A 23,737-nucleotide genomic window follows, 5' to 3' on the forward strand; every position below is an offset into this window, starting at 1 on the left:
ATCGGCAGGGCTTTTGGGGGTGACGGAGGAGGTCTGGGGACACCTAAGAGGGTCTGGGGATACGTAAAGTTCTCGTGGGTCCATCGGAAAGGGTCAAGGGTCGTGGGGAGGCAGCTGGGCACCTCCGACGGACCCTTTGGGAGGTCTCTGCAGGCTCCCGTGGGAGCTGGGGGTGTCTCGGGGTGGGTTTGGGTTTGGGTTTGTGCTGCAAACAGCGTTGATAATGACTTAGAGAAAGACACACAAGAGACTCAGTAAGTCTCTTGTATCGTGCTTCTATTCTGGTGCCTGACACAGGTAGGATCATTTCAAAAGAGCTGTGTGTCTTCAGAGAGGTTTGGGCAAACTTTTATACAAAAAGTTATCTGTCTATAATGACAGAGGTCCAGATGCTGCCTATCTATACAAAGCTTATCTCTCTAAAAGAGCAGAAGTACACATATCATGCAGGTGTCCTTTATCTTATCCAAAAGAGCATCTTGTCCAAGACTAACAGACGTGAATCACTGACAAATCCTGTTATTCCTTCTCTATCCAAAGGCTGTCTGCCAGCCCCTCTCCCCCTCCCTGCGTCCCAGCATTTCAGCTAACAAGCGGAAAATTCTTATCAACTCTGTGGTTCTGTTAATGAGACTTTTCTGTTCATCAGTTCCCCCCTTTCTCACAGCCAACAGTATATTCCTATACTATATTTTCTTAAGGCAAACTTTGGACCCAGGCTTTCTGAGCTATCTTTCCCATGCTGACACTTGTGGAAGGTACTCTCAGATGTAGTCACCCAGTCTGATGCCCCCCAAGTCCAATTCATTGAGGCTTCCCCAAATAAAGGGGTCCTCATTTGGCCTCGAGGAAGTTCAGTGCATATCCAACAGTTAGAGAGATTAGTTTGCAAAGCCAATTCTTGCCTAACGTGTAAGTACATATTGCCTTCCCATCCCTCAATTTCCTTGCTGTGCTGCAAAGATTTTGATAGGAATTTCTAGGTATTAACTACAGCCAGGGCAATCCTTCAAGTGCCCTAGGAATGCAGTGAAAACCTTTTGGGAATTGTTCCTGCTCTGGTACTCCTCAAGCTATGAGGAGCTCTTCAGGGCAGCTCCAAGGTTAGGTTTGGATTCTCCTGGAGTCTCACACAGAACGAGTCTCACGATTCCAGTGGTCTAATTTCATAGCTGCATTTTCTTCTCTCTGCCTAGGTGACAGGACGACCTCACTAATGAAGAGAGATAGCCTGAGCTCTGCAGGAACCTTGAACCCAAGCAGCCAGTGCCTTCTGTGAGTACAAGCTGTCCTTGTTCAACGTGGAACTAGTTGAGAGCTGAAGCCAGACCACACCTTAATTCCCTCAGCTTCCTCTTCTGCAGATTAAACAGTCCCAGTTCCTTCAGCCACTCCTCCTAAGGCTTGTTATCCAGACCCCTCACCAGCTTTGTGGCCCTTCTCTGGACTCACTCTCTCACAAGGGGTGTCCTGGGGAACACCACTTGTGCCCGGCCGTCCACCGGCTGGGTTTAACTCTGTTCCCCACCGCTCTTGGGGCCCAGCCATCCATCCTGTTCTGCTGTCCAGCAGTCCCTTTGAAAAACAATCCATCTGAAAAAAGAAGTAGCAGAGAAGGAAAGCTGAAGCTGCAAGGATTGCAGTCCCCTCAGTTCTGGTTGTAGCCAGGTGGGGGTTGGTCTCTTCTCCCAGGCAAGCAGCACCAGAACAAGAGGACACAGTCTCAAGCTGTGCCAGGGGAGGTTTAGGCTGGATGTTAGGAAGAAGGTCTTCATAGAATAGAATAGAGCAGGTTGAAAGAGAGATTGGCCTTTGGAATGTGCTGCTCAGGGAGGTGGTGCCCAGAGAGTCACCATCACTGGAAGTGTTTAGAAAGAGACTGGATGAGGCACTCAGTGCCGTGGTTTAGTTGATTAGATGGTGTTGGAATGGAATGGAACGGAATAGAATAGAATAGACCAGACCGAGTTGGAAGAGACCTTCAAGATCATCGTGTCCAACCTATCATCCAACACCACCTAATCAACTAAACCAAGCAACCAGGCACCCTATCCAGTCTCCTCCTGAACACCTCCAAAGATGGTGACTCCACCACCACCCTGGGCAGCCCATTCCAATGGGCCATCACTCTCTCTGTGCAGAACCTCTTCCTAACCTCTAGCCTAAACCTCCCCTGGTGCAGCCTGAGACTGTGTCCTCTTGCTGGGCCTGGTGATGATCAAAGTTCTTTTCCAAGCTGCTTACTCCTGTTTGGTTTTATTCTCCTGCATGAATTGTCAGTTCAAAGCACTCGAGAGAAATGGTGTGATGGCTGTGCTGCCAAGCATCAGACTGGGGACCGAAAGACAACCTCCTGTGGATCGATGTACCGGGATATTCCAGGAACCTCTGTGCTGCCACAGACCTGGACTTAAACTCGTTCCAGATGCCGCGGTGTGTTCCGCATGACAATCGCACTCGGCACGTGAAGAGTGGCCAAGAGACTTCCCTTGTTTCCTTTGTGGAAGGCTTTTGTGTGTCCCCCGGCCCCGGGGGCCGTGTTCCTCTCGGGCAGGCTGCGGACGAGGCTGCCCTCGGCAGCAGGCGTGCCGCAAGCGGAGCGGCGAAGCTGTGTTCCTGGCAGTTCTCTCTCCGCCTGGATCAGGACGAAGGTGCCGGCCGACAAGGACTTGCACTGACACAGGGCCAGAGAGCTGAGAGCACCAAAGGGTTTAATTGGTGAGAGCAACAGACTTGGTTGCTGCCACCCGCTGCTAAGTGGCCCCCACGTGGGGTTTGGAGGCAGGTAAAGGTTTCTTTTGGCGTGTGAAGGGGTTTTGTGGGCATCTAGAAGGGGTGTGGAGCCCCCTGAAAGGGTCTGGGATAGTGTCAGGGGGTTCTGGGCTGGTCCACCAGCGGGTCTGGGGACATTGGAAGCATCTGGGGGTACCTAAAGTGGAGCTGGGTGTTTCAGATGGGGGGTTTGGGTGCAACCAAAGGGGTTTTGTGGGCATCTAAGTTGGAGAATCTGTGGGGGTCCTGAAGGAGTTGGGGGGTTCTCAGTGAGGTTTTGGAGTCTCTATGGAGTCCCTGTTGTATCTTGGGTCTGCTGTGGGATTGGTAGTGACTGGGTGCTCCGGTTTTGGTGGCTCCAGGGCAGCAGGTACCCACAGGGCTGTGCCTTGCTTTATGTTCCCCAGCTGTGGGCCAAGCAGGAGCCCCAGGGGAAGGGAATTTCAGCATGTGGCGGGTGATAGTGGAGGCGACTTCCTGACAAAATGGCTTTGGGGGTTTGGTTAGGTCTTGTTTTTATGGTTGACTCACTCTTGCTTTCTTTCCTTTTTTTTCAGGGAGCTTAACTGCTTTGCCTGAGGACCAGTTGCAGATTTGTATTCGGCCTCAGCCACAAGCCCTGACGCGGAGCGGGGTGCTTTGGTGTCAGAATGTGGAGCTGTTGGAAACCCAATTGCTCACTGAAAAAAAGAAAAGGAATAATTTGTCATAAAAAAATCCCCACAGTTCCTGTAAGCTTTCGAGTTCCTACTTAATAATATAAAGCAGTTTGTGGTTTGGTTGGTTTGGTTTTTTTCTTGTTGTGCTGCAAAGATTTTGATAGGAATTTCTAGGTATTAACTACAGCCAGAGCAAGCCTCTACTTGCCCTGGGAACGCAGTGAAAACCTTTTGGGAATTGGTTCTGCTCTGTTACTCCTCAAGCTATGAGCAGACACACAGGCAGTTGTTAACAGAGTTTCTTTGTGCATTCCAGGTCCGGTGTGTTCAGACCGGCAGGATCTTCCTGGGCCATCCGATTACGGTTTCCGTTGACACTTTTCAGCCCTTACATCCGGTTTGCCGACAGAGGACGTTGGTTTGTGGGCCCTGGCAGCGACAGTTTTCCAAAGAGGAGCTCTAAGGCCAGCTGCAAGGTTAGGTTTGGATTCTCCTGGGGTGCCTGTGCTTGAAAGCCCCCCAGAGGCCGTGCAGAGTGGTGCTCGCAGTAGCTCTGTGCAAGTCTGCCGTGGGCTCAGGAGGCCAGTATCTAGAGAGAGGGAAGGACAGAGACACTTCTAAGACAGTTTTAAAGAAATAATTATGAGAAGAGGCAAATTAATTCTGGGGACTCATGTGATAGATCTGTTCAAGAGAAAAAAAAATGAAGGAGGTTTCTGACCATAACCAGGCTGACAAAGCACAGTAATGTGGTTTCCTATGGGATTCAACTCCTCCTGCATTGCACAGGACACTTCAACAGCTGTCCTGACAAGCTCTAAGTAATGAACTTAATCCACCCTGTGCGAGCAATGGGGCAAAAGATTACAAAATCCATGTATGCAGTTGAGATGTGTTACGTTGGGACGCCCAGGATACAGCTCATCAAGCTCTCCTAGTGTTTAGACGCAAGATGGAAGAAGGAAGGGGGAAGACAGAGCAGAAGGTCTATTTAAATATGAAACTCCTAGGCTGAAAGAAAAGAAAAACATTTTAAAGAGCACTCAGTGAGACTCTGTCACCAGCATAGCTAATCACAGAATCACTGAGTGTTAGGGGTTGGAAGGGACCCCAAAATAGCATCCGGTCCAACCCCTGTGCCAGTGCAGGATCACCTGGGGCGGGTTTTGAATGTCTCCAGAGACTCCACTGACTCTCTGGGCAGCCTGCTCCAGGGCTCTGGCACACACAGTGAAAAGGTTTTCCCTTCTGTTCCTGTGGAACTTCCTCCTTTTATTCGTCGGACGCAGCGAAGCCGCTGGGTCGTGTTGCTGCGGCAAGGTGACCCACCCTGTAGTTGAGGGCCTGGGTCTGTGCCTTCATGGCAGCCTGTTCCCTTGGCACCCTGTCAGCTTAACAGCCCTGTGCTCGGGGCCTGTGTGACGAGTTGTGGAGCCCTCCATCCCCCTTCTGTCCCCAGCAGCAGCCCAAGGTCCCTGTAAGCAGGGCTGGGGAGGCTGCTTTAGGCAGCTAACAGGAACCAACCTTGCCTGGCCCTTAGGGGGCTGAGGTCAGTCCCTGGGCTCCTGAAGAGGTGGTGTTGCGCTGCTGCCAGGAGGGCCGGCCCGTAGGTGGGGCACGGGCCAGAGCCTGTGGCTCTCTGTGGGGCTTTTTGGGAGTGCTGCTGAGGCCTCACTCTGTCCTGTTGGCATCCTTTGTCAGGGTAGCCAGATCCTAGGCCCGATGTCTATCGTTAGCTCAATCGCAGAATTTGCTCGTCTGCTGTTCCTGTCCGTAAATTTTTGCCAGTGCTTCTGTAATAAAAAGGTTTTTATTTCTCCTGTAACTTGCAAGCTGGTGACCTCCTTAGGAGCACCACTGTGTTGTTCACAAAGTTCTTTGCTGTTGCAAAGCTGGGAGAAGTGTGAGGTTCAGCTGATGAAGTTTCTCTCTTTAGGGGTGTCTGCTCAGCCGTCCTCTTCCTGGATCTCGGAGCTTTGTCTCTCCCTGTTTGCGGTGCCCCGACAAGGACTTGTGCCGACACATCCTCGGGAAGCTGAAACCACCAAAGGGTTTAATGGGTGAGAGCAAAGCTCAGCTGTGTGCTGAAGCTGCAAACCTTGCCCAGAAGGCTGTCCCCGGCTCGGGGTGATAAAAAGAACAGGAGCGTAGCCGCTCGGCTGTCTTTCCTTCTGTGATGCCACAGCGGGGTGGGCGAGGATACAGCAGAGGAGCAGTGAGGGAGGGGTGAGGGCAGCCTCCCACAAAGGCTGCTTGCAGACCTGAAATGCCAAATGTTTGAAATGCCAGGACGTTCTTGGAGGGGAGGGAAAGCCCCGGGCAAGTGTAAGAGTGAGTGTGAGGTGTTCCAGCAGAGGAACAGCGGTGCTGCTTATTGAGAGATTGCAGAAGGGCAGTGATTTGTGTGCAGAAAGGCCTTGACGTGACCCCCCTCTGTTCTGTAGAAAGGCTTCTAGAGGAGAAAAGCACATCCTGAGCAGAGCCACGGGGGGGTGTGGGGTGTGGTTTGAAGCAGAAATAGCAACTGTCTCTCAATTAAAACAGTGGATTGTCTTTCGTGTGTGTGTGTGGTGTGCTGTTTTTTCATTGACTGGAAAAAGCTCTGCAGGGAGACCAGCTGATCTGCTCCCGAGGCACAGCAGCACCGGACCTGCTGAGCGCTGGGGGCCTGTTAAGGAGGGTCTGCTGTCATCTGAAGTGGGCTTGGGGGTATGAAAGGGGAATTTGGGGGCATGTGAAGGGTTCTGGGAGCATCTAGAGGTGTCTGGGGACCTCTGGAGGGGCTCCTGGGTCATGTCTGGAGGGTCACGGAGGAGTGGGGGGGTCTGTGCCTCAGTGTGGTTTCGGGGTCTCTGTGTCAGGTCCCCACAGCGTGTGGGTTGCTGTGTGGCACTGCTGGAGTCTCGGTGTCCCTAGCGCCGCTGACTCTTCTGCTCACTGCTCCCACCTTGTGGGCACGGCCAGGTACTGCTTGCTGTCGCCTGCTGCCAAGGGTGTGAGTGGCCTCTGCAGGGAGGCGCAGAGAGGTATTCTGGGGCGTCTAGAGGGGCTTTGTGGGCATCGAGAGGTGTCTGGCGGCCTCTGGAGGGTCTCCGGGGGGGTCTCTGGAGGGTCCTGAAGCAGCTGAGGGGGCGGGGAGTGGTGGTGTTGTGTTAGAGGTCTCGGGGGGGTTCCAGGGTTTGGGGTCCCGCAGGATTGGGGTGGTCTCACCCCGGTATTGGGTGTCCTGCAGTCCCAGGGTCCCCCAGCCACATCTCCCCCGGCATCTCAAGGCGAGCTGCGAGCACCTCAAGGGCCTTAGAGGGTGAGAAAGGAGGGCTGGGGGCATGTAGACGGAAGTGAGGGCACCAAGACGGCACCGTCCTCCCCGTGACAGCGCCTGCCCTTCCCAAGATGGCGCCGCCCTCCCCGTGACAGCGCCTGCCCTTCCCAAGATGGCGTCGATCTCCCCGTGACAGCGCCTGCCCTTTCCAAGATGGCGTCGCCCTTCCCGTGACAGCGCCTGCCCTTCCCAAGATGGCGCCGCCCTCGCCCCGTCGGCTCCGACCTAGCCAGCGTAATCCTCGTCCCCTCTGCTTTCTCCGCTCCGCATCAGCTCGGTGTGGACTCTGCTGCTCTCTGGAGTTGCTCTGTGCCTGCTGCAGGACTCTGCTATGGGTTTGAGGGTGGGCGGCAGCGAGGGGGGGGGCCGAGAAACACCAGCGGCGGGGGGGGGGGGGGGGGGGGGTGTCGATTTGCCGCGGTCGGGAGCAGTCTACTCCCAGTTCACGAGCTGTTCTCCTGTCTCTCCCAGCTCTTGCAGGCTGACCCCAATGCCCTCAGACTCGCCCAGCGATCCCAGGGTGAACCCGGCAGCACCCAGACTCGCCCAGCGATCCCAGGGCGAACCCAGCAGCACCCAGACTCGCCCAGCGATCGTCACGTGATTAGGGGCCGCGCAAAGGAGGGGCGGGGAGCAGAGAAAGCGGCGGCGGCGCCCAGCCTCCAGCCACGCCCGCTGGAACATGCTTTCCAATTAGTACGCTACCTCTTAGGTTTCCAACCTGGGTATTCAAAGAACGCCGAGGAAAGTGGGGGCAGGTGCTTTTGCCAGGCAGCCTCCAATGAGCAGGCCCGGGGCAACGAGGAGGTGGCAGCAGCCAGCACATGCAGGCATTTCCTGGGGCTCAGTGAATGTTTAGAGCTCAGGGGCTCAGCCTGTGCTTCCGCTTCCTTTTCTTCAGCACAGGAGTTCGGTTTGGCTGTCCAGAGCCTTGCTCTGCACCCGAATGCCGTACCGAGCGTGAGGGAAAGATGAAGCAACACCCACGTAGGCACCCAGGGAAAAAGCGGAGGTTGTCTTAGGAGCCGGTTTGAGACAAAATTCACCCAACTCCTTCTGCGGTGGTGTACGGGAAAGAGTCGGTAGGGGAAGCCGCAGGACAGCCTGCAGCAAAGCTCAGGACTTGTTCCCTCGCCTCTGCCTTCTGCACGTCTCCTCGTCGGCCGCCTGTGAGCGAGACGCTTCACCAGCTGGCTTGTTTGAAATCAGCAAAGTTATGGCATGGAAGTTATCTGGTAGGAGTCGTTGCTAAACAGATGCAGTTGAAGCTTTGTATCTTCCGTTCTCTCTACTAGTTATTCTAATCTTGCCCTGTTGGTTTAGCCCATCAGTTTTCATGTTCTCTTCATCTATTAATAGCAGAAGAAAGGGCCCCTTGATTCCAGTATTTCTTGCTGTAGTTCAGAGGTAGAGTTGGCTTTCCCTCTGACCTTTTATACTTTTACTTTGTGTTAAGTGGAACCCAAAACTGAATAGGATACTTTGTGTAAAGCTTGAGCAGCCCTTAACTTTCGAATTATTATACCGCATGCACTACTGCTTTGCAACATTCACAGGACTGTGGTGGTGTCAGATAGTTCACTTGCATTTAGTTCCTCAGGGCCCAGGCCTTCCTTTGGGCTGATGGTCTTGGCCAAAGCTGCAATGTTCAGTCCTTGCTGTGAAAGGCAGGAGGTGCTGGCTGGGCAGTTTGCTTTATTTTGTGCCTTTTTGGGGGCGACTCAAAGGGAGTGGGGGGATTGTGGGTGGGCTGGTTCTGCCACGTGGGGCAGGGGGCTGCTGCAGCAGAGGAGCAGGTGAGCGAGGGCTGGGGGCCCCCCCCTAAAGTGCTGAAAATTCTCCGAGGGGACCACACTATCTTTAAAAGTGTAAGTACTGGGGTGAGGCGAGGCGGAGGCAAACCTCTGGTTTGCAGCTGGAGAGGGAGGGCTTGGAGTGACTGGTGCGTAAGAAAGCTTTGGAAACGACCCCTGTCTGCCCTCTCTGCTTCTAAAAGGCTTTTAGCGTTGGAAAATAAAAGCCAGGTGGGGGCCCGGCTGCTGCCCACGCCCAGGGAGGTGCTCAGTGCTGCCACCCGGTGTGTAACGGCCGGCAGTGCAGCCGTGCCGCGGCGTGTGCCGCCCCGTGGGAGCTCAATGCTGCCACCCTGTGTGTAACGGCCGGCAGTGCAGCCGTGCCGCGGCGTGTGCCGCCCCGGGGGAGCTCAATGTTGCCATCCGGTGTGTAACGGCCGGCAGTGCTGGCGGAACGAACGTTTTTCTGACAGCTCTTGGAGGAACGTTTCTGTACAGGTGTTCCCCAGGGCTCCTCAGCTGCTCAGAACTCAACGTGTTGTCTTGGAGGGGAATAAAACCCATGGAACGCTGAGCGTGAGGTCACAACGCAGGCACCGCCCCCCCCCAGCGTGGCACCGCCCCCCCAGCGTGGCACCGCCCCCCCAGCGTGGCACCGCCCCCCCAGCGTGGCACCGCCCCCCCAGCGTGGCACCGCCCCCCAGCGTGGCACCGCCCCCCAGCGTGGCACCGCCCCCCAGCGTGGCACCGCCCCCCAGCGTGGCACCGCCCCCCCAGCGTGGCACCGCCCCCCCAGCGTGGCACCGCCCCCCCAGCGTGGCACCGCCCCCCCCCAGCGTGGCACCGCCCCCCCCAGCGTGGCACCGCCCCCCCCAGCGTGGCACCGCCCCCCCCAGCGTGGCACCGCCCCCCCCCAGCGTGGCACCGCCCCCCCCAGCGTGGCACCGCCCCCCCCAGCGTGGCACCGCCCCCCCCCAGCGTGGCACCGCCCCCCCCAGCGTGGCACCGCCCCCCCCAGCGTGGCACCGCCCCCCCCCAGCGTGGCACCGCCCCCCCCAGCGTGGCACCGCCCCCCCCAGCGTGGCACCGCCCCCCCCAGCGTGGCACCGCCCCCCCCAGCGTGGCACCGCCCTCAACAACATGGCGCCAGATGCTTTAAAGTGGCTCAGTGCAGGGTTGTGGCTGGTAGACGTTGGAGCTCTTCTGCTGTGTCCCAGGTCAGTGCCAGTCTCTGCTGCTTTGGGGGGTTTCTCTATAGCAGCCGCTGGAGCTGCGCGGGGCTTGGGGGGGTGGCCACCGGCGGGGCAGCGCGGGGCTTTTGGGGGGGGGGAGGGGGGCGTGTCCGGGCTTGGCCGGCGGGGCTCTGCGGCGGTGGCGGCGGCTGCCTCAACCGTACCCAGAGGCCCCGTGGGAGCTCAATGCTGCCACCCTGTGTGTAATGGCCGGCAGTGCAGCCGTGCCGCGGCGTGTGCCGCCCCGGGGGAGCTCAATGCTGCCACCCGGTGTGTAATGGCCGGCAGTGCAGCCGTGCCGCGGCGTATACCGCCCCGGGGGAGCTCAGTGCTGCCACCCGGTGTGTAATGGCCGGCAGTGCAGCCGTGCCGCGGCGTATACCGCCCCGTGGGAGGTCAGTGCTCAACCCGGTGTGTAATGGCCGGCAGTGCAGCCGTGCCGCGGCGTGTGCCGCCCTGGGTGAGCTAATTTCTGCAGCCTAACTGCGCTGAATGCTCGAAAATTCTTAGGGGAAGAGCGGAGGGCGGAGAGCTTGACTCGAGCGTCGCTATGGATCCGGCGCCTGCGCCCTAGCCCGGCTCTGCTCGCGCCAGGGGGGCAGCGTCCCGGTGGTCGCTATGGACACGGCGCCTGCGCCGCAGCGGGTCCGGTCCCGGTGTCGCTGCCGGCCCGGGACTCCCAGGTGTGTTCCTTCCGGCGTCTGAAGGTGGTCTGGGGCCATCGGCAGGGCTTTTGGGGGTGACGGAGGAGGTCTTGGGGACACCTAAAAGGGTCTGGGGATACGTAAAGTTCTCGTGGGGCCATCGGAAAGGGTCTAGGGTCGTGGGGAGGCAGCTGGGCACCTCCGACGGACCCTTTGGGAGGTCTCTGCAGGCTCCCGTGGGAGCTGGGGGTGTCTCGGGGTGGGTTTGGGTTTGGGTTTGTGCTGCAAACAGCGTTGATAATGACTTAGAGAAAGACACACAAGAGACTCAGTAAGTCTCTTGTATCGTGCTTCTATTCTGGCGCCTGACACAGGTAGGATCATTTCAAAAGAGCTGTGTGTCTTCAGAGAGGTTTGGGCAAACTTTTATACAAAAAGTTATCTGTCTATAATGACAGAGGTCCAGATGCTGCCTATCTATACAAAGCTTATCTCTCTAAAAGAGCAGAAGTACACATATCATGCAGGTGTCCTTTGTCTTATCCAAAAGAGCATCTTGTCCAAGACTAACAGAAGTGAATCACTGACAAATCCTGTTATTCCTTCTCTATCCAAAGGCTGTCTGCCAACCCCTCTCCCCCTCCCTGCGTCCCAGCATTTCAGCTAACAAGCGGAAAATTCTTATCAACTCTGTGGTTCTGTTAATGAGACTTTTCTGTTCATCAGTTCCCCCCTTTCTCACAGCCAACAGTATATTCCTATACTATATTTTCTTAAGGCAAACTTTGGACCCAGGCTTTCTGAGCTATCTTTCCCATGCTGACACTTGTGGAAGGTACTCTCAGATGTAGTCACCCAGTCTGATGCCCCCCAAGTCCAATTCATTGAGGCTTCCCCAAATAAAGGGGTCCTCATTTCGCCTCGAGGAAGTTCAGTGCATATCCAACAGTTAGAGAGATTAGTTTGCAAAGCCAATTCTTGCCTAACGTGTAAGTACATATTGCCTTCCCATCCCTCAATTTCCTTGCTGTGCTGCAAAGATTTTGATAGGAATTTCTAGGTATTAACTACAGCCAGGGCAATCCTTCAAGTGCCCTAGGAATGCAGTGAAAACCTTTTGGGAATTGTTCCTGCTCTGGTACTCCTCAAGCTATGAGGAGCTCTTCAGGGCAGCTCCAAGGTTAGGTTTGGATTCTCCTGGAGTCTCACACAGAACGAGTCTCACGATTCCAGTGGTCTAATTTCATAGCTGCATTTTCTTCTCTCTGCCTAGGTGACAGGACGACCTCACTAATGAAGAGAGATAGCCTGAGCTCTGCAGGAACCTTGAACCCAAGCAGCCAGTGCCTTCTGTGAGTACTAGCTATCCTTGCTCAACGTGGAACTAGTTGAGAGCTGAAGCCAGACCACGCCATAATTCCCTCAGCTTCCTCTTCTGCAGATTAAACAGTCCCAGTTCCTTCAGCCACTCCTCCTAAGGCTTGTTATCCAGACCCCTCACCAGCTTTGTGGCCCTTCTCTGGACTCACTCTCTCACAAGGGGTGTCCTGGGGAACACCACTTGTGCCCGGCCGGCCACCGGCTGGGTTTAACTCTGTTCCCCACCGCTCTTGGGGCCCAGCCATCCATCCTGTTCTGCTGTCCAGCAGTCCCTTTGAAAAACAATCCATCTGAAAAAAGAAGTAGCAGAGAAGGAAAGTTGAAGCTGCAAGGATTGCAGTCCCCTCAGTTCTGGTTGTAGCCAGGTGGGGGTTGGTCTCTTCTCCCAGGCAAGCAGCACCAGAACAAGAGGACACAGTCTCAAGCTGTGCCAGGGGAGGTTTAGGCTGAATGTTAGGAAGAGGTTTACAGCTTGGCCGAAGACTCTTCTGATCCCTGTCTTCTGGTCGTGACCAGCAGCGTGCACGGGTGGCCAAGAAGGCCACTGGCAACCTGGCCAATATCAGGAACAGTGTGGCCAGCAGGAGCAGGGAGGTCATTCTGCCCCTGCACTTGGCACTGGTTAGGGCACACCTTGAGTCCCGTGTCCAGTTCTGGGCCCCTCCGTTTAAGCAAGACGTTGAGTTGCTGGAAGGAGTCCGGAGAAGGGCAACAAAGCTGGGGAGGGGTTTGGAGCACAGGCCTGTGAGGAGAGGCTGAGGGAGCTGGGGTTGCTTAGCCTGGAGAAGAGGAGGCTCAGGGGAGACCTTCTTGCTCTCTGCAACTCCCTGAAGGGAGGTTGTAGCCAGGTGGGGGTTGGTCTCTTCTTCCAGGCAAGCAGCACCAGAACAAGAGGACACAGTCTCAAGCTGTGGCAGGGGAGGTTTAGGCTAGAGGTTAGGAAGAGGTTCTGCACAGAGAGAGTGATTGCCCATTGGAATGGGCTGCCCAGGGAGGTGGTGGAGTCACCATCTTTGGAGGTGTTCATGAGGAGACTGGATAGGGTGCTTGGTTGCATGGTTTAGTTGATTAGGTGGTGTTGGATGATAGGTTGGACACGATGATCTTGAAGGTCTCTTCCAACCTGGTCCGGTCCATTCCATTCCATCACCATCTAATCAACTAAACCACGGCACTGAGTGCCTCATCCAGTCTCTTTCTAAACACTTCCAGTGATGGTGACTCCACCACCTCCCTGGGCAGCACATTCCAAAGGCCAATCTCTCTTTCAACCTGCTCTATTCTATTCTATGAAGACCTTCTTCCTAACATCCAGGTTTAATTGGTGAGAGCAACAGACTTGGTTGCTGCCACCCGCTGCTAAGGGGTCTGAGTGGCCCCCTAATGGGGTTTGGAGGCAGGTAAAGGTTTCTTTTGGCATGTGAAGGGGTTTTGTGGGCATCTAGAAGGGGTGTGGAGCCCCCTGAAAGGGTCTGGGATAGTGTCAGGGGGTTCTGGGCTGGTCTACCAGCGGGTCTGGGGACATTAGAAGCGTCTGGGGGTACCTAAAACGGATCTGGGCGTATCAGATGGGGGGTTTGGGTGCATCCAAAGGGGTTTTGTGGGCATCTAAGTTGGGGAGTCTGGGGGGGTCCTGAAGGAGTTGGGGGGTTCTCCTCAAGCTATGAGCAGACACACAGAGAGTTGTTAACGGACTTTCTTTGATCATTCCAGGACTGGTGTGCTGGGACTGGCAGGATCTTCCTGAGCTGTCCACGTACAGTTTCTGTCGACACTCTTCAGCTCGTACATCCGGTTTGCTGACAGAGGGTGTGGGGTTTGTGGGGCCCGGCAGTGAGACTTTTCCAAAGAGGAGCTCTTCAGGGCAGCTCCAAGGTTAGGTTTGGATTCTCCTGGAGTCGCACACAGAACGAGTCTCACGATTCCAGTGGTCTCATTTCATAGCTGCATTTTCTTCTCTCTGCCTAGGTGACAGGACGACCTCACTAATCAAGAGAGATAGCCTGAGCTCTGCAGGAACCTTGAACCCAAGCAGCCAGTGCCTTCTGTGAGTACAAGCTGTCCTTGCTCAACGTGGAACTAGTTGAGAGCTGAAGCCAGACCACGCCATAATTCCCTCAGCTTCCTCTTCTGCAGATTAAACAGTCCCAGTTCCTTCAGCCACTCCTCCTAAGGCTTGTTATCCAGACCCCTCACCAGCTTTGTGGCCCTTCTCTGGACTCACTCTCTCACAAGGGGTGTCCTGGGGAACACCACTCGTGCCCGGCCGGCCACCGGCTGGGTTTAACTCTGTTCCCCACCGCTCTTGGGGCCCAGCCATCCATCCTGTTCTGCTGTCCAGCAGTCCCTTTGAAAAACAATCCATCTGAAAAAAGAAGTAGCAGAGAAGGAAAGTTGAAGCTGCAAGGATTGCAGTCCCCTCAGTTCTGGTTGTAGCCAGGTGGGGGTTGGTCTCTTCTCCCAGGCAAGCAGCACCAGAACAAGAGGACACAGTCTCAAGCTGTGCCAGGGGAGGTTTAGGCTGGATGTTAGGAAGAAGGTCTTCATAGAATAGAATAGAGCAGGTTGAAAGAGAGATTGGCCTTTGGAATGTGCTGCTCAGGGAGGTGGTGCCCAGGGAGTCACCATCACTGGAAGTGTTTAGAAAGAGACTGGATGAGGCACTCAGTGCCGTGGTTTAGTTGATTAGATGGTGTTGGAATGGAATGGAACGGAATAGAATAGAATAGACCAGACCGAGTTGGAAGAGACCTTCAAGATCATCGTGTCCAACCTATCATCCAACGCCACCTAATCAACTAAACCAAGCAACCAGGCACCCTATCCAGTCTCCTCCTGAACACCTCCAAAGATGGTGACTCCACCACCACCCTGGGCAGCCCATTCCAATGGGCCATCACTCTCTCTGTGCAGAACCTCTTCCTAACCTCTAGCCTAAACCTCCCCTGGTGCAGCCTGAGACTGTGTCCTCTTGCTGGGCCTGGTGATGATCAAAGTTCTTTTCCAAGCTGCTTACTCCTGTTTGGTTTTATTCTCCTGCATGAATTGTCAGTTCAAAGCACTCGAGAGAAATGGTGTGATGGCTGTGCTGCCAAGCATCAGACTGGGGACCGAAAGACAACCTCCTGTGGATCGATGTACCGGGATATTCCAGGAACCTCTGTGCTGCCACAGACCTGGACTTAAACTCGTTCCAGATGCCGCGGTGTGTTCCGCATGACAATCGCACTCGGCACGTGAAGAGTGGCCAAGAGACTTCCCTTGTTTCCTTTGTGGAAGGCTTTTGTGTGTCCCCCGGCCCCGGGGGCCGTGTTCCTCTCGGGCAGGCTGCGGACGAGGCTGCCCTCGGCAGCAGGCGTGCCGCAAGCGGAGCGGCGAAGCTGTGTTCCTGGCAGTTCTCTCTCCGCCTGGATCAGGACGAAGGTGCCGGCCGACAAGGACTTGCACTGACACAGGGTCAGAGAGCTGAGAGCACCAAAGGGTTTAATTGGTGAGAGCAACAGACTTGGTTGCTGCCACCCGCTGCTAAGTGGCCCCCACGTGGGGTTTGGAGGCAGGTAAAGGTTTCTTTTGGCGTGTGAAGGGGTTTTGTGGGCATCTAGAAGGGGTGTGGAGCCCCCTGAAAGGGTCTGGGATAGTGTCAGGGGGTTCTGGGCTGGTCCACCAGCGGGTCTGGGGACATTGGAAGCATCTGGGGGTACCTAAAGTGGAGCTGGGTGTTTCAGATGGGGGGTTTGGGTGCAACCAAAGGGGTTTTGTGGGCATCTAAGTTGGAGAATCTGTGGGGGTCCTGAAGGAGCTGGGGGGTTCTCAGTGAGGTTTTGGAGTCTCTATGGAGTCCCTGTTGTATCTTGGGTCTGCTGTGGGATTGGTAGTGACTGGGTGCTCCGGTTTTGGTGGCTCCAGGGCAGCAGGTACCCACAGGGCTGTGCCTTGCTTTATGTTCCCCAGCTGTGGGCCAAGCAGGAGCCCCAGGGGAAGGGAATTTCAGCATGTGGCGGGTGATAGTGGAGGCGACTTCCTGACAAAATGGCTTTGGGGGTTTGGTTAGGTCTTGTTTTTATGGTTGACTCACTCTTGCTTTCTTTCCTTTTTTTTCAGGGAGCTTAACTGCTTTGCCTGAGGACCAGTTGCAGATTTGTATTCGGCCTCAGCCACAAGCCCTGACACGGAGCGGGGTGCTTTGGTGTCAGAATGTGGAGCTGTTGGAAACCCAATTGCTCACTGAAAAAAAGAAAAGGAATAATTTGTCATAAAAAAATCCCCACAGTTCCTGTAAGCTTTCGAGTTCCTACTTAATAATATAAAGCAGTTTGTGGTTTGGTTGGTTTGGTTTTTTTCTTGTTGTGCTGCAAAGATTTTGATAGGAATTTCTAGGTATTAACTACAGCCAGAGCAAGCCTCTACTTGCCCTGGGAACGCAGTGAAAACCTTTTGGGAATTGGTTCTGCTCTGTTACTCCTCAAGCTATGAGCAGACACACAGGCAGTTGTTAACAGAGTTTCTTTGTGCATTCCAGGTCCGGTGTGTTCAGACCGGCAGGATCTTCCTGGGCCATCCGATTACGGTTTCCGTTGACACTTTTCAGCCCTTACATCCGGTTTGCCGACAGAGGACGTTGGTTTGTGGGCCCTGGCAGCGACAGTTTTCCAAAGAGGAGCTCTAAGGCCAGCTGCAAGGTTAGGTTTGGATTCTCCTGGGGTGCCTGTGCTTGAAAGCCCCCCAGAGGCCGTGCAGAGTGGTGCTCGCAGTAGCTCTGTGCAAGTCTGCCGTGGGCTCAGGAGGCCAGTATCTAGAGAGAGGGAAGGACAGAGACACTTCTAAGACAGTTTTAAAGAAATAATTATGAGAAGAGGCAAATTAATTCTGGGGACTCATGTGATAGATCTGTTCAAGAGAAAAAAAAATGAAGGAGGTTTCTGACCATAACCAGGCTGACAAAGCACAGTAATGTGGTTTCCTATGGGATTCAACTCCTCCTGCATTGCACAGGACACTTCAACAGCTGTCCTGACAAGCTCTAAGTAATGAACTTAATCCACCCTGTGCGAGCAATGGGGCAAAAGATTACAAAATCCATGTATGCAGTTGAGATGTGTTACGTTGGGACGCCCAGGATACAGCTCATCAAGCTCTCCTAGTGTTTAGACGCAAGATGGAAGAAGGAAGGGGGAAGACAGAGCAGAAGGTCTATTTAAATATGAAACTCCTAGGCTGAAAGAAAAGAAAAACATTTTAAAGAGCACTCAGTGAGACTCTGTCACCAGCATAGCTAATCACAGAATCACTGAGTGTTAGGGGTTGGAAGGGACCCCAAAATAGCATCCGGTCCAACCCCTGTGCCAGTGCAGGATCACCTGGGGCGGGTTTTGAATGTCTCCAGAGACTCCACTGACTCTCTGGGCAGCCTGCTCCAGGGCTCTGGCACACACAGTGAAAAGGTTTTCCCTTCTGTTCCTGTGGAACTTCCTCCTTTTATTCGTCGGACGCAGCGAAGCCGCTGGGTCGTGTTGCTGCGGCAAGGTGACCCACCCTGTAGTTCAGGGCCTGGGTCTGTGCCTTCATGGCAGCCTGTTCCCTTGGCACCCTGTCAGCTTAACAGCCCTGTGCTCGGGGCCTGTGTGACGAGTTGTGGAGCCCTCCATCCCCCTTCTGTCCCCAGCAGCAGCCCAAGGTCCCTGTAAGCAGGGCTGGGGAGGCTGCTTTAGGCAGCTAACAGGAACCAACCTTGCCTGGCCCTTAGGGGGCTGAGGTCAGTCCCTGGGCTCCTGAAGAGGTGGTGTTGCGCTGCTGCCAGGAGGGCCGGCCCGTAGGTGGGGCACGGGCCAGAGCCTGTGGCTCTCTGTGGGGCTTTTTGGGGGTGCTGCTGAGGCCTCACTCTGTCCTGTTGGCATCCTTTGTCAGGGTAGCCAGATCCTAGGCCTGATGTCTGTCGTTAGCTCAATCGCAGAATTTGCTCGTCTGCTGTTCCTGTCCGTAAATTTTTGCCAGTGCTTCTGTAATAAAAAGGTTTTTATTTCTCCTGTAACTTGCAAGCTGGTGACCTCCTTAGGAGCACCACTGTGTTGTTCACAAAGTTCTTTGCTGTTGCAAAGCTGGGAGAAGTGTGAGGTTCAGCTGATGAAGTTTCTCTCTTTAGGGGTGTCTGCTCAGCCGTCCTCTTCCTGGATCTCGGAGCTTTGTCTCTCCCTGTTTGCGGTGCCCCGACAAGGACTTGTGCCGACACATCCTCGGGAAGCTGAAACCACCAAAGGGTTTAATGGGTGAGAGCAAAGCTCAGCTGTGTGCTGAAGCTGCAAACCTTGCCCAGAAGGCTGTCCCCGGCTCGGGGTGATAAAAAGAACAGGAGCGTAGCCGCTCGGCTGTCTTTCCTTCTGTGATGCCACAGCGGGGTGGGCGAGGATACAGCAGAGGAGCAGTGAGGGAGGGGTGAGGGCAGCCTCCCACAAAGGCTGCTTGCAGACCTGAAATGCCAAATGTTTGAAATGCCAGGACGTTCTTGGAGGGGAGGGAAAGCCCCGGGCAAGTGTAAGAGTGAGTGTGAGGTGTTCCAGCAGAGGAACAGCGGTGCTGCTTATTGAGAGATTGCAGAAGGGCAGTGATTTGTGTGCAGAAAGGCCTTGACGTGACCCCCCTCTGTTCTGTAGAAAGGCTTCTAGAGGAGAAAAGCACATCCTGAGCAGAGCCACGGGGGGGTGTGGGGTGTGGTTTGAAGCAGAAATAGCAACTGTCTCTCAATTAAAACAGTGGATTGTCTTTCGTGTGTGTGTGTGGTGTGCTGTTTTTTCATTGACTGGAAAAAGCTCTGCAGGGAGACCAGCTGATCTGCTCCCGAGGCACAGCAGCACCGGACCTGCTGAGCGCTGGGGGCCTGTTAAGGAGGGTCTGCTGTCATCTGAAGTGGGCTTGGGGGTATGAAAGGGGAATTTGGGGGCATGTGAAGGGTTCTGGGAGCATCTAGAGGTGTCTGGGGACCTCTGGAGGGGCTCCTGGGTCATGTCTGGAGGGTCACGGAGGAGTGGGGGGGTCTGTGCCTCAGTGTGGTTTCGGGGTCTCTGTGTCAGGTCCCCACAGCGTGTGGGTTGCTGTGTGGCACTGCTGGAGTCTCGGTGTCCCTAGCGCCGCTGACTCTTCTGCTCACTGCTCCCACCTTGTGGGCACGGCCAGGTACTGCTTGCTGTCGCCTGCTGCCAAGGGTGTGAGTGGCCTCTGCAGGGAGGCGCAGAGAGGTATTCTGGGGCGTCTAGAGGGGCTTTGTGGGCATCGAGAGGTGTCTGGCGGCCTCTGGAGGGTCTCCGGGGGGGTCTCTGGAGGGTCCTGAAGCAGCTGAGGGGGCGGGGAGTGGTGGTGTTGTGTTAGAGGTCTCGGGGGGGTTCCAGGGTTTGGGGTCCCGCAGGATTGGGGTGGTCTCACCCCGGTATTGGGTGTCCTGCAGTCCCAGGGTCCCCCAGCCACATCTCCCCCGGCATCTCAAGGCGAGCTGCGAGCACCTCAAGGGCCTTAGAGGGTGAGAAAGGAGGGCTGGGGGCATGTAGACGGAAGTGAGGGCACCAAGACGGCACCGTCCTCCCCGTGACAGCGCCTGCCCTTCCCAAGATGGCGCCGCCCTCCCCGTGACAGCGCCTGCCCTTCCCAAGATGGCGCCGCCCTCCCCGTGACAGCGCCTGCCCTTCCCAAGATGGCGTCGATCTCCCCGTGACAGCGCCTGCCCTTCCCAAGATGGCGCCGCCCTCGCCCCGTCGGCTCCGACCTAGCCAGCGTAATCCTCGTCCCCTCTGCTTTCTCCGCTCCGCATCAGCTCGGTGTGGACTCTGCTGCTCTCTGGAGTTGCTCTGTGCCTGCTGCAGGACTCTGCTATGGGTTTGAGGGTGGGCGGCAGCGAGGGGGGGGCCGAGAAACACCAGCGGCGGGGGGGGGGGGGGGGGGGGTGTCGATTTGCCGCGGTCGGGAGCAGTCTACTCCCAGTTCACGAGCTGTTCTCCTGTCTCTCCCAGCTCTTGCAGGCTGACCCCAATGCCCTCAGACTCGCCCAGCGATCCCAGGGTGAACCCGGCAGCACCCAGACTCGCCCAGCGATCCCAGGGCGAACCCAGCAGCACCCAGACTCGCCCAGCGATCGTCACGTGATTAGGGGCCGCGCAAAGGAGGGGCGGGGAGCAGAGAAAGCGGCGGCGGCGCCCAGCCTCCAGCCACGCCCGCTGGAACATGCTTTCCAATTAGTACGCTACCTCTTAGGTTTCCAACCTGGGTATTCAAAGAACGCCGAGGAAAGTGGGGGCAGGTGCTTTTGCCAGGCAGCCTCCAATGAGCAGGCCCGGGGCAACGAGGAGGTGGCAGCAGCCAGCACATGCAGGCATTTCCTGGGGCTCAGTGAATGTTTAGAGCTCAGGGGCTCAGCCTGTGCTTCCGCTTCCTTTTCTTCAGCACAGGAGTTCGGTTTGGCTGTCCAGAGCCTTGCTCTGCACCCGAATGCCGTACCGAGCGTGAGGGAAAGATGAAGCAACACCCACGTAGGCACCCAGGGAAAAAGCGGAGGTTGTCTTAGGAGCCGGTTTGAGACAAAATTCACCCAACTCCTTCTGCGGTGGTGTACGGGAAAGAGTCGGTAGGGGAAGCCGCAGGACAGCCTGCAGCAAAGCTCAGGACTTGTTCCCTCGCCTCTGCCTTCTGCACGTCTCCTCGTCGGCCGCCTGTGAGCGAGACGCTTCACCAGCTGGCTTGTTTGAAATCAGCAAAGTTATGGCATGGAAGTTATCTGGTAGGAGTCGTTGCTAAACAGATGCAGTTGAAGCTTTGTATCTTCCGTTCTCTCTACTAGTTATTCTAATCTTGCCCTGTTGGTTTAGCCCATCAGTTTTCATGTTCTCTTCATCTATTAATAGCAGAAGAAAGGGCCCCTTGATTCCAGTATTTCTTGCTGTAGTTCAGAGGTAGAGTTGGCTTTCCCTCTGACCTTTTATACTTTTACTTTGTGTTAAGTGGAACCCAAAACTGAATAGGATACTTTGTGTAAAGCTTGAGCAGCCCTTAACTTTCGAATTATTATACCGCATGCACTACTGCTTTGCAACATTCACAGGACTGTGGTGGTGTCAGATAGTTCACTTGCATTTAGTTCCTCAGGGCCCAGGCCTTCCTTTGGGCTGATGGTCTTGGCCAAAGCTGCAATGTTCAGTCCTTGCTGTGAAAGGCAGGAGGTGCTGGCTGGGCAGTTTGCTTTATTTTGTGCCTTTTTGGGGGCGACTCAAAGGGAGTGGGGGGATTGTGGGTGGGCTGGTTCTGCCACGTGGGGCAGGGGGCTGCTGCAGCAGAGGAGCAGGTGAGCGAGGGCTGGGGGCCCCCCCCTAAAGTGCTGAAAATTCTCCGAGGGGACCACACTATCTTTAAAAGTGTAAGTACTGGGGTGAGGCGAGGCGGAGGCAAACCTCTGGTTTGCAGCTGGAGAGGGAGGGCTTGGAGTGACTGGTGCGTAAGAAAGCTTTGGAAACGACCCCTGTCTGCCCTCTCTGCTTCTAAAAGGCTTTTAGCGTTGGAAAATAAAAGCCAGGTGGGGGCCCGGCTGCTGCCCACGCCCAGGGAGGTGCTCAGTGCTGCCACCCGGTGTGTAACGGCCGGCAGTGCAGCCGTGCCGCGGCGTGTGCCGCCCCGTGGGAGCTCAATGCTGCCACCCTGTGTGTAACGGCCGGCAGTGCAGCCGTGCCGCGGCGTGTGCCGCCCCGGGGGAGCTCAATGTTGCCATCCCGTGTGTAACGGCCGGCAGTGCTGGCGGAACGAACGTTTTTCTGACAGCTCTTGGAGGAACGTTTCTGTACAGGTGTTCCCCAGGGCTCCTCAGCTGCTCAGAACTCAACGTGTTGTCTTGGAGGGGAATAAAACCCATGGAACGCTGAGCGTGAGGTCACAACGCAGGCACCGCCCCCCCCCAGCGTGGCACCGCCCCCCCAGCGTGGCACCGCCCCCCCAGCGTGGCACCGCCCCCCCAGCGTGGCACCGCCCCCCCAGCGTGGCACCGCCCCCCAGCGTGGCACCGCCCCCCAGCGTGGCACCGCCCCCCAGCGTGGCACCGCCCCCCCAGCGTGGCACCGCCCCCCCAGCCTGGCACCGCCCCCCCAGCCTGGCACCGCCCCCCCAGCGTGGCACCGCCCCCCCAGCGTGGCACCGCCCCCCCCCAGCGTGGCACCGCCCCCCCCAGCGTGGCACCGCCCCCCCCAGCGTGGCACCGCCCCCCCCAGCGTGGCACCGCCCCCCCCAGCGTGGCACCGCCCCCCCCAGCGTGGCACCGCCCCCCCCAGCGTGGCACCGCCCCCCCCCAGCGTGGCACCGCCCCCCCCAGCGTGGCACCGCCCCCCCCCAGCGTGGCACCGCCCCCCCCAGCGTGGCACCGCCCCCCCCAGCGTGGCACCGCCCCCCCCAGCGTGGCACCGCCCCCCCCAGCGTGGCACCGCCCCCCCCAGCGTGGCACCGCCCCCCCCAGCGTGGCACCGCCCTCAACAACATGGCGCCAGATGCTTTAAAGTGGCTCAGTGCAGGGTTGTGGCTGGTAGACGTTGGAGCTCTTCTGCTGTGTCCCAGGTCAGTGCCAGTCTCTGCTGCTTTGGGGGGTTTCTCTATAGCAGCCGCTGGAGCTGCGCGGGGCTTGGGGGGGTGGCCACCGGCGGGGCAGCGCGGGGCTTTTGGGGGGGGGGAGGGGGGCGTGTCCGGGCTTGGCCGGCGGGGCTCTGCGGCGGTGGCGGCGGCTGCCTCAACCGTACCCAGAGGCCCCGGGGGAGCTCAATGCTGCCCCCCTGTGTGTAATGGCCGGCAGTGCAGCCGTGCCGCGGCGTGTGCCGCCCCGGGGGAGCTCAATGCTGCCACCCGGTGTGTAATGGCTGGCAGTGCAGCCGTGCCGCGGCGTATACCGCCCCGTGGGAGGTCAGTGCTCAACCCGGTGTGTAATGGCCGGTAGTGCAGCCGTGCCGCGGCGTGTGCCGCCCTGGGTGAGCTAATTTCTGCAGCCTAACTGCGCTGAATGCTCGAAAATTCTTAGGGGAAGAGCGGAGGGCGGAGAGCTTGACTCGAGCGTCGCTATGGATCCGGCGCCTGCGCCCTAGCCCGGCTCTGCTCGCGCCAGGGGGGCAGCGTCCCGGTGGTCGCTATGGACACGGCGCCTGCGCCGCAGCGGGTCCGGTCCCGGTGTCGCTGCCGGCCCGGGACTCCCAGGTGTGTTCCTTCCGGCGTCTGAAGGTGGTCTGGGGCCATCGGCAGGGCTTTTGGGGGTGACGGAGGAGGTCTTGGGGACACCTAAAAGGGTCTGGGGATACGTAAAGTTCTCGTGGGGCCATCGGAAAGGGTCAAGGGTCGTGGGGAGGCAGCTGGGCACCTCCGACGGACCCTTTGGGAGGTCTCTGCAGGCTCCCGTGGGAGCTGGGGGTGTCTCGGGGTGGGTTTGGGTTTGGGTTTGTGCTGCAAACAGCGTTGATAATGACTTAGAGAAAGACACACAAGAGACTCAGTAAGTCTCTTGTATCGTGCTTCTATTCTGGCGCCTGACACAGGTAGGATCATTTCAAAAGAGCTGTGTGTCTTCAGAGAGGTTTGGGCAAACTTTTATACAAAAAGTTATCTGTCTATAATGACAGAGGTCCAGATGCTGCCTATCTATACAAAGCTTATCTCTCTAAAAGAGCAGAAGTACACATATCATGCAGGTGTCCTTTGTCTTATCCAAAAGAGCATCTTGTCCAAGACTAACAGAAGTGAATCACTGACAAATCCTGTTATTCCTTCTCTATCCAAAGGCTGTCTGCCAACCCCTCTCCCCCTCCCTGCGTCCCAGCATTTCAGCTAACAAGCGGAAAATTCTTATCAACTCTGTGGTTCTGTTAATGAGACTTTTCTGTTCATCAGTTCCCCCCTTTCTCACAGCCAACAGTATATTCCTATACTATATTTTCTT

General features: G+C 56.5%; 2 long non-coding RNA genes across 3 annotated transcripts; both read left to right on the forward strand.

The window, feature by feature from the left end:
• The first annotated feature begins 851 nt into the window (after window positions 1-851).
• On the forward strand, window positions 852-18,546 carry LOC137453948 (uncharacterized). Its single transcript, XR_010990503.1, has 8 exons — window positions 852-1,275; window positions 11,696-11,774; window positions 13,516-13,677; window positions 13,771-13,849; window positions 14,855-15,359; window positions 15,904-16,077; window positions 16,322-16,481; window positions 17,942-18,546. It is a non-coding gene; the product is annotated as an uncharacterized lncRNA (long non-coding RNA).
• LOC137453951 (uncharacterized) lies at window positions 2,676-5,972 on the forward strand. Of its 2 annotated transcripts, XR_010990505.1 has the most exons (4): window positions 2,676-2,785; window positions 3,330-3,503; window positions 3,748-3,907; window positions 5,368-5,972. It is a non-coding gene; the product is annotated as an uncharacterized lncRNA (long non-coding RNA). The 2 variants fall into 2 exon arrangements; XR_010990504.1 differs by lacking the exon at window positions 2,676-2,785 and having other exon boundaries at window positions 3,122-3,503.
• Window positions 18,547-23,737: the final 5,191 nt, after the last annotated feature.

Source organism: Melanerpes formicivorus, unplaced genomic scaffold, assembly GCF_026170545.1.
Source record: "Melanerpes formicivorus ecotype bairdi unplaced genomic scaffold, bMelFor1.0.p_v2 SCAF_2, whole genome shotgun sequence".
NCBI lineage: Eukaryota > Metazoa > Chordata > Aves > Piciformes > Picidae > Melanerpes > Melanerpes formicivorus.